The sequence below is a fragment of the Harmonia axyridis genome, chromosome 1 (genome assembly GCF_914767665.1).
Source record: "Harmonia axyridis chromosome 1, icHarAxyr1.1, whole genome shotgun sequence".
NCBI lineage: Eukaryota > Metazoa > Arthropoda > Insecta > Coleoptera > Coccinellidae > Harmonia > Harmonia axyridis.
Window position 1 is genome coordinate 69582475 of NC_059501.1, and position 8134 is coordinate 69590608.

The 8134-nt window shown below is 32.7% G+C and overlaps 1 long non-coding RNA gene across 4 annotated transcripts; it reads left to right on the plus strand.

Annotated features, from left to right (window-relative positions):
• The first annotated feature begins 2928 nt into the window (after positions 1-2928).
• On the plus strand, positions 2929-4731 carry LOC123688792. Of its 4 annotated transcripts, none has more exons than XR_006750110.1 (5): positions 2929-3085; positions 3189-3314; positions 3370-4192; positions 4249-4344; positions 4428-4731. It is a non-coding gene; the product is annotated as an uncharacterized LOC123688792 (long non-coding RNA). The 4 variants fall into 4 exon arrangements; XR_006750109.1 differs by having other exon boundaries at positions 4257-4344; XR_006750108.1 differs by having other exon boundaries at positions 4249-4731.
• Positions 4732-8134: the final 3403 nt, after the last annotated feature.

Here is an 8134-nt window from a genome sequence, read left to right on the forward strand (position 1 = left end):
CGAGGGATGCTGAAATCCGCTGATGTATGTATATGCTTTTCAGTTGAGTTGACATCATAGAGTAATAAACATAGATAGAGGGAGTATGTCATGAACGGGTTGGTCAGAGAATGTTGACCAACGTTCACTTATCTCCGGTTGAGATGTTCTTTCAACCCCTGGAAGAGCGGCTTTCCTGAGGTCTCGGAGAATGAATAATTATGTAAATTTACAAAGATGTTATGTGTGAGTCCGGCCCGTCGCTTTTATGGACAGGTCTATTTAGTTGACTTTCTTTCCCTAGGGACAGGATTTGATTTCGGGGCTAATAAAAGTCGATTGAAATTTTAAAATTAAATATAATAAAGGGAAGAAAAAAATATCCAAAAATACAATATCCACGAAATTTTTATATATGGCGCACTTGAAGTTTGTTTTCTGAATTTCTGATATATTAAGGTATTTATTTCAATATATTTTGAGTTAATATGAAACGTTGATTCACTATGAGACATAAGAAGTGCGTTCTTTGTGGAGAAACTCACGAATCGAGTGAAATATCGTATCACTGATATGTTTTCATTTTCGCGTTTTCATTTTTACTTGCCTTCAGCAAATGATTATAATATTTGACATTTCATATTTTGAATTAGTTGTATTCAATAGGTTTCGGCTGAGACATGTTATGTTTGCGGAATTTTCCCTCGTAATAAACCACACTAATTATTACTATTATCATTTGCTCCAGTTGACAAGTCGGAGTATGTTTTTTTCGACGTGCTGTGCTTGATTTGATGGCATCGAGTTTTTTTGTTTTCGACCTGAGATATTCATACATAAAGTAAAAAAAATCTTTTTTTTTCTTTATGGTGAGAGGTGTGTGAAACGATTTTGCAAGCTTCAATTTATGTTACGCTACTAGAATTTTCAAAGATGTGGTAAGTTGTCAATTCATCGTAGGCGATTGATCGCAGAGGAAGCGCCAAAGGATGCGCGTATCTAGAGAAAGAAACAGAGAAAATTTTCTGAAAGATTTTCAATAATTATCAAGATTTCAGGAAAAATACGTACTTATTTTTTGATTTCAGCCATCACTAGTTTAATTTGAGATTCAGAATTTAATTTATCGGCGAGACTTGTGTCAAGATTCTCGGTAAGTGTTGACATGCATTCAACAAGTAATAACCTCACTAGGACGAATTGATTAATTTTGAAACAGAGGTTTTTTTTAGAGTCATCCATCTTGCAAAAACGTAGATATTTCAGGTTTGGTAGAATTTTTTTTGTGTTAAATAATTTTAAGAAAACTGCTTCACAGGTTTATTTTATGATAAATATAATCATTCCTTTATAATTTCTTGGTTAGAAATCCGAGAAGGAGTTGTAAATTCAGGTTAACATATTCTGATATCGTTGTTCCTGTGGGATTGGAACAACAGAAACCTCTCTTGGGATTGAAAAATATCAAGAAGAAATTCCTTGAGATATAGTTGAAATAGTACTTTAAACCCTTTAGTTCATGAAACTGAGAGAATACCTGCGTAATACCAGGCGTTTTTACATAAACTTCGCTGAATGCGAGTACTATAGATTCCTGCTAAGATCTGCTGTTTAGAAGGCTGAAAATAATGTACAGAAGAGGTTCCATCCTAATAGCACAGTAATTCATTAAAAACTGATTTAAGTTAAGTTTTTATTTCAATATTATTTGTTTAGAGTGAAAAGGATCGCTCTTTGTATATTTTAATTTTATTAAATTTGTAAAAACCTGGGTGGGAGTTTTGTTGAAAAATAAGCCAAACCACCTCTAGAAATCAGTCTTAGAGTCTCATGGGAAATTGTAACGTTACAAGGCACACCCTCAAAATTGGCCGAGAATGTCAAAATATTATGGTCCCTGATGGTGTCTTGAAAATTGTGGTACGTATCCTGCAATAGTTCAAGCTTTCTCATTCTATGATCGAGAATTTGCTCCAAAACAGAGTTCTGCATATTTTCTTGCATTGACAGTATCCTTAGAAATAAAAAACTTTTATTCATGTGAGGAGATAAAAAAAAGCGTCAATATAGTACGTATTTTTGCAATAGGTATATTCATTCTCTTCAAAAAAAGATTCCTTCTGAGTGAAGCATTTGATGTCACATATCTATTCAATTATTGACTAGAAGGGTAGAAGTGCTACCTATAACGTTGGAACGATAAAAAAGCGATTGTTTCTGGCATCTATAGCCAATAATAGGGTAGATATAACCCTATATATTACATTTTCTCGGTGAACGAATTCCTCAGCAGAATATATGGGTTCTTATTGGGAAGGGAAGATTCTATAAAGACTGGAATGTCGGAAATATTGAGAGATATCTTTCGCGTGTGCAGCTTCAAAGGTGAATCTCCCACGTAGCACAGGCAAACCGAATATGCATAAAATACATACTTATTTGTGTATATAGCTAGGAAGAATACGGAAATGTATACAATATGAACAGACATTTATGAGAAAAACTCTTTGGTATTCTTGAAATATGAATTATTCATGTGGCCCAAATGTCTGTCATTTTCAAATTGAATTATGGGCTGGGAATGGTTTTGAATGAATAATTGGGTTTGAAATGTAAATGACAACTTTTGAACGGAATTTGCTAGATACCTACTTGAAATTTTCAGAGCAAAATATGTTTGTTATAGTTCTGGAGCCGAAACCCTAACGAATTTACTTTTTTTATTAATTGAAAAAATACATTCTGATCGATTTAAATCTCAGTTGCAAAATAGTCGAACGAATCAACTTTACAGGGAGTCCCAGAGTTAGTGTTACTGTAAGGTAAGATAGTACTGATGGAAATAAAAACATATATTATAAATAAGTATGCTGCAAACATAGACCTTATATCAAATGGACAGGCCCTTAGAGAGAAATTCTGGCATGCCGCATATGAAAGAAAGAGATGGAGCTAGATGAGTCAACGTCAAAATCATATGGATCAAAACATTGAACTCACATTCAGAAAATCGCAAATTTTTCTCTCATTCTGAATTGAACACATAGTTAATCTGATTGATTACGATTTGTAAAAGTGTTGAACATTCTAATAAAAGGAATTAGCGGTAAGTATTCCGTGAAATCTTTATCGGATTTCAATAAGTTCATGAAACTTATTGAAAGGCCGATTTCATCTTGAAAATTAATCGAAAGCTCATGTTTTTCTAGAATCCATCTGCTATTGCGAAATTCAAAGCACCAAAAGAACTAATTTTCAAATAAAATGCCTCACACTCGTGCAGCCTTCAATTGTACAGCGAGATTAGAAAAAAGCCAAAAGTTGAAATTTCATTCGTAAGTATTTATTTCTTTTAATACCCTCTGAATTCATACATAAAGGAAATATCAGTTCACAGTTTTCCAAAGGATGACAAATTAAGGGAACATTAAATGAAAGCTGGAGAAGAATTGATTTCAACCCTTTTTCCTTGTTGAAAATATGCAGCAACCGTTTTCATCAACATGATTTATTAATATTCATGGTACAAAAACTCTGAAAAAAGATGTTATTCCTTCAGTTTCTCCAATGATATGCCTGAGAGATTAAATTATGGAGATAAATGTCTTGAAGATAATATTGAAGGTACATTAATATTTTATTTTTTATGGATGTGAAATATCTATTTATTTTCCGTCCCTTATTTTATTCATTCATATAAATAATTATTGCAAAAGAAATTGAACAGGACCAGCCAGAGACAAAACAGCAAGAGATGGGGCAACCAGAGACGGTACAACTGTTTATAATATCAAAATCCTCTGCTGCTGCCATGGAAGATTTTTCCCCCAGATTGAATACTAATATTAGAAATACTAGAAATTAGAAACCTGGGAATGAGGATTTCCAAGAATGGAACACTAGACGAAGTAATATCTGAGAGAAACATCCAAAGAAAACCAATAATCTCAATGTTAAATAGGATATTATCGATTAAAAACATAAATGTGAATAATAAGAAAAAATGTACTCAATAGTTAGGAGCATAATAACATACAGCTCTGAAGTGAACAGCAGCTGGAAAATCTGAAAGGGACATGATACCAAATGATACAATAAGACATAGAATGGAAATAAGACATGATATTATTGATCTTAAGAACACAACAGTTGGTTTGGTACAGACAAGTCCATAAATACTTATGATACTAGGTGTGATTTAAACAATAATAATGTAAGTTCAATTCAAGAAAAACCAAATATGAAGATCAAATAGTTTGAAATTTTCAGTTTTTAAGATTGCCATACTAAATGAGGAACATATTCTGTGCCGTGGCTTAAAAATTCATCTTTAGAGAAGCTCATTCACTGAAAGGCTGAAAATGGGTATCTTAAATTGTTATTTAGTTGAAAATTACTTTTAACATATGTGAACAACAACTTATAACGTTATAATATGTATTTTTCAGGAAAAATGAATGTATCATAACTGATCCTTGGAGAGATAAGGAGAAGAAGATTCATAAATTTCAAGATTTGGAGGAGTTTAGAACTAAGAAGAGGAAGAGCTCAATCCTGATATTTTTCAATATCCTGGATATTAATTGATTGGAAGAGTGAATATCCTCCTTAGTGGAGAGTGAGAAATCCGACTGCGAATATGTTCTTCCTCATGCGCTGATAGGCTAGAGTCGGACCATTTTTTAAATCATTTATTGTAATAATGTATTTTGAACAGCAATGAACACTTAATGAATACAATTCTTCATAAACTCTCTTTTTTTTAATTGCCTGTGTTATCTGGAAACAATTTTTTGAAAGATTTTACTATTATCAAATTGATAAGTGACTTGAACTAAACTAGTTGGAAGTAATAGAAAATTGAAGAATGAAATGTAATAGACATAACTGATTGTATTTAAACGCTAAAATTGTTTGTAAAAATGATTTTTCATTCTACCATCAATAATATTTGTACTTAGAATTTTGGTTGTCGAAAGCCAAAGTAATAAAATAGAACAACACAAATAGGTGATTACTAAGCAGTATACTTTCATTTTGAATCTTTAAATGGTTATATTTAAGAATTAGTCTATATTGAATTGATTATTCCAACCAAACATTTGAAAGAATGAACATCTTCACTCAATAATAACATAATATAACGATTTTCACTTGATAAAAATATATGAAAATTATTTTCATTTTAAGTTGCGATATAATAAAAAAATATATTTTTTCTACTATCTTAATAGAAAACTTCATTCTCGCCCCTAAAGAAGGAAGGAAAAATGTTTTCCTCCCGGCAGGAGTAGAAGTACCATTTTCCTCCCTGACTGATAAAAATGACGACCTTAAAAGTAGTAGAAAAGACTATATACATACCTAAGGAAAAAATGCTTTCCTTTCTTGGTATATAAATAATAAAAATATTATTTATTATAGCTTTTTCCATAAATTCTCAAACAAAAATTAAACGTTTGATAGTCGAAAATAGATTAATATAAGAAAGATTTCAAGCAATTCTAACCCTCGTTTACATTGCTAGAATTCCAATATATCAAAATAACAATGAGTTTCATTCAGAATAAAAGAAAAATTCAAGATTTTCAAAACGTAAGTCCAATGTTTTGGTCATATGATTTTGACATTGACTCATCTAGCTGCATCTCTCTCTTTCATATTCAGCCTGACGCGAACTCTTCGTGAAAGTCTCGTTAGGGCCTGTCCATGTGATATAAGGTCTATGGCTGCAAATATCCTTTTTCACTTTCGAGACACAGGATATTGAATTTGAAAAATATAGCTCCTTTTTCTGAAATATTCAAAAATGGTTGAGGATATTTCAATGCTAAACATTTTCAGTGGTTCATTTTAATGGTTATTAATTAAACTCAATATAATGACATCCCCAACTTGGACGTTTGGATATTTGATTTTTCATAAAAAGAGACTACCTATTAAGAAATTGGAGTGATTTTTATTTAAAAAGTAGATTATCAAAATGACTACATTAAAAAATGACATTGTTTTGAAATTATCATATTATTCTGCCAAATATCGTAGGTGCCCCCTCTCTCAATGGATTACGGTTAGGCAATCCAGCAATCTCTGCCTAAGCCACCCTCACACACTATCGTGGAGAGGTGACTCCGCTGCAACGCGTCCGCTCCCTGAAGTATTTAAGTGTAGCGCGACGCTCATAACGCCACCTCTCGGACAGACAAAGTCTCTACAATGGTATATCATTTTGCAAATGTATTGGCATAAAAAATATTTTACTTCCGCTATTTTTATTTCCACGACAATTGTTTCGTCATAGTTTGACTTTTTCAGGTGAGTATTACTAATGAGAAATGTTATAACGAAACAATTGCCATATATGACATAATCACAGAATGAACTTTCGTCAAGTGCGGACCGAAAGAATCAATATTTAAGTATATTATTTATATTATGATTATGAAGGTCGAGAAGGAAATAATTTTGAAAACTAATGCTGCCCAGAAAATTTTGCCTTCAGATTCAAGTTTAAAAGAATTTGGTTTTAAAATAATGGTTCGATAGTTCATTTGAAAAAAAATTAAATGAATAAGAAGCGCGAAGCGCACAAAAGCTCCTAATTTCAAGTCAGTAGATACTCTTACTTTTCCCAGCTTCCTGGTAATTTATAATCTCCTTACTACTTTTCGTAGGTTTTGTATATAATCTACAACACTATAACTGAAGATCTTCGAACATTCAATACAGAATTGTAAAGTTCAGTGTGCCCCATCTTGGCAATGGGCGTAGGGGCGTTCAATCTGGAACATTTCGACTGCCTAATTTCAAAATTCTTAAAAAAGTAAGTTTATTCAGAAAATAAAATTCAATTTGGCAACGTTGCAGGTTTTCGTAATTTTGATTTTTTTTTCAGAGTTTTCCACTTTTGCTGAATTGAGCACTCAAAAATACTCTGGTATAACCAGATCGAGAAACAGACATCGTGACTGCAAAGGCTATACATACATAACTGAACGCACTGAATAGAAAGTCCAAACCCTGTATCTTGCTTATGCTTCGAAAACGAGAAATACTTATGTCCTAAGGCAAAAATGATTCTCCCGGTATATTACCTAGATCCTTATTATAATTCTGTTCAGTTCTGTACCCAAATCATTAATAATCAACGAATGAAAAATCATTTTGTTCAAACATTTAATTATCCGTATTTTCGATTGTGTTTCGACAACAATGTGTCCGGTCATTCGAATATTCATTATGAGTGTACTTCGAAATTGAAATTTTTCAATCAGAAAGGGTTCCAGCTGCCTATTGCTTGGAGTATAGCTTTTTCAGTACTTCCTACGATGGGATCAAGAAAGCAAGGCCGCTCTAATCCAAGATTAATCGAATTCCTCGACGAAAACACCTTTCAATCAACTAATTTCCAGTTGGTCGATCCGGATACTAATTAATCCCGAATTTCTACTGATGATTAATCACTTTGGCGTCGAAAACGTTTGGGTATTAAGGCGTGAAGCTTTTTAATGGTCCCCCATCCACGGACCACTAGATATCTAACTTTCTGACATCCTGACAGATCGATTATCTCATCAAATTGTAATAAGGAAAATTGCGACTACCAGCGATAATTTTATAAGAGAATATCCTTTTTTTTTACACGAGTTATTCGGAGGAAATGCACGTGTTTCAACAGATAACCAACCTTGATCCACAGAATGCAAGTTAAACTAAATAATAATAATAACAGTGCTTTATTGCATATGCAACTGGCCATCGACCAAGGGTCGTTCAGCCTAAGTTAAACTATTTTCAATGAAGTGATCAGGTTGCATAGAGCGTAGATATTAACAACAGCGAGAGGAAATGATTCCAAAAACAATACTCTATTTAAATCTACACGTATGTAATTCCTGATAAATTTCTATCGTAAAAATTAATTGAATAATTTTAAAATTTGGAAAGCACAGAAGTGATCACTCATTCATTCACCAAGGGGGTTCCAATGCACTACAATCTAATGGTCTATTGTGCCTCCCATCAAGGTTATTCTCGACATTATGTGGTATACAGTTCGCCTTCCAGATCTAGAGTTTTTATGAACTCCTGTATCTGGTATGGCTTCAAGGTGACTACTTCCTCACTTCTACAAGTTTCTTGTCCAAAGCATATT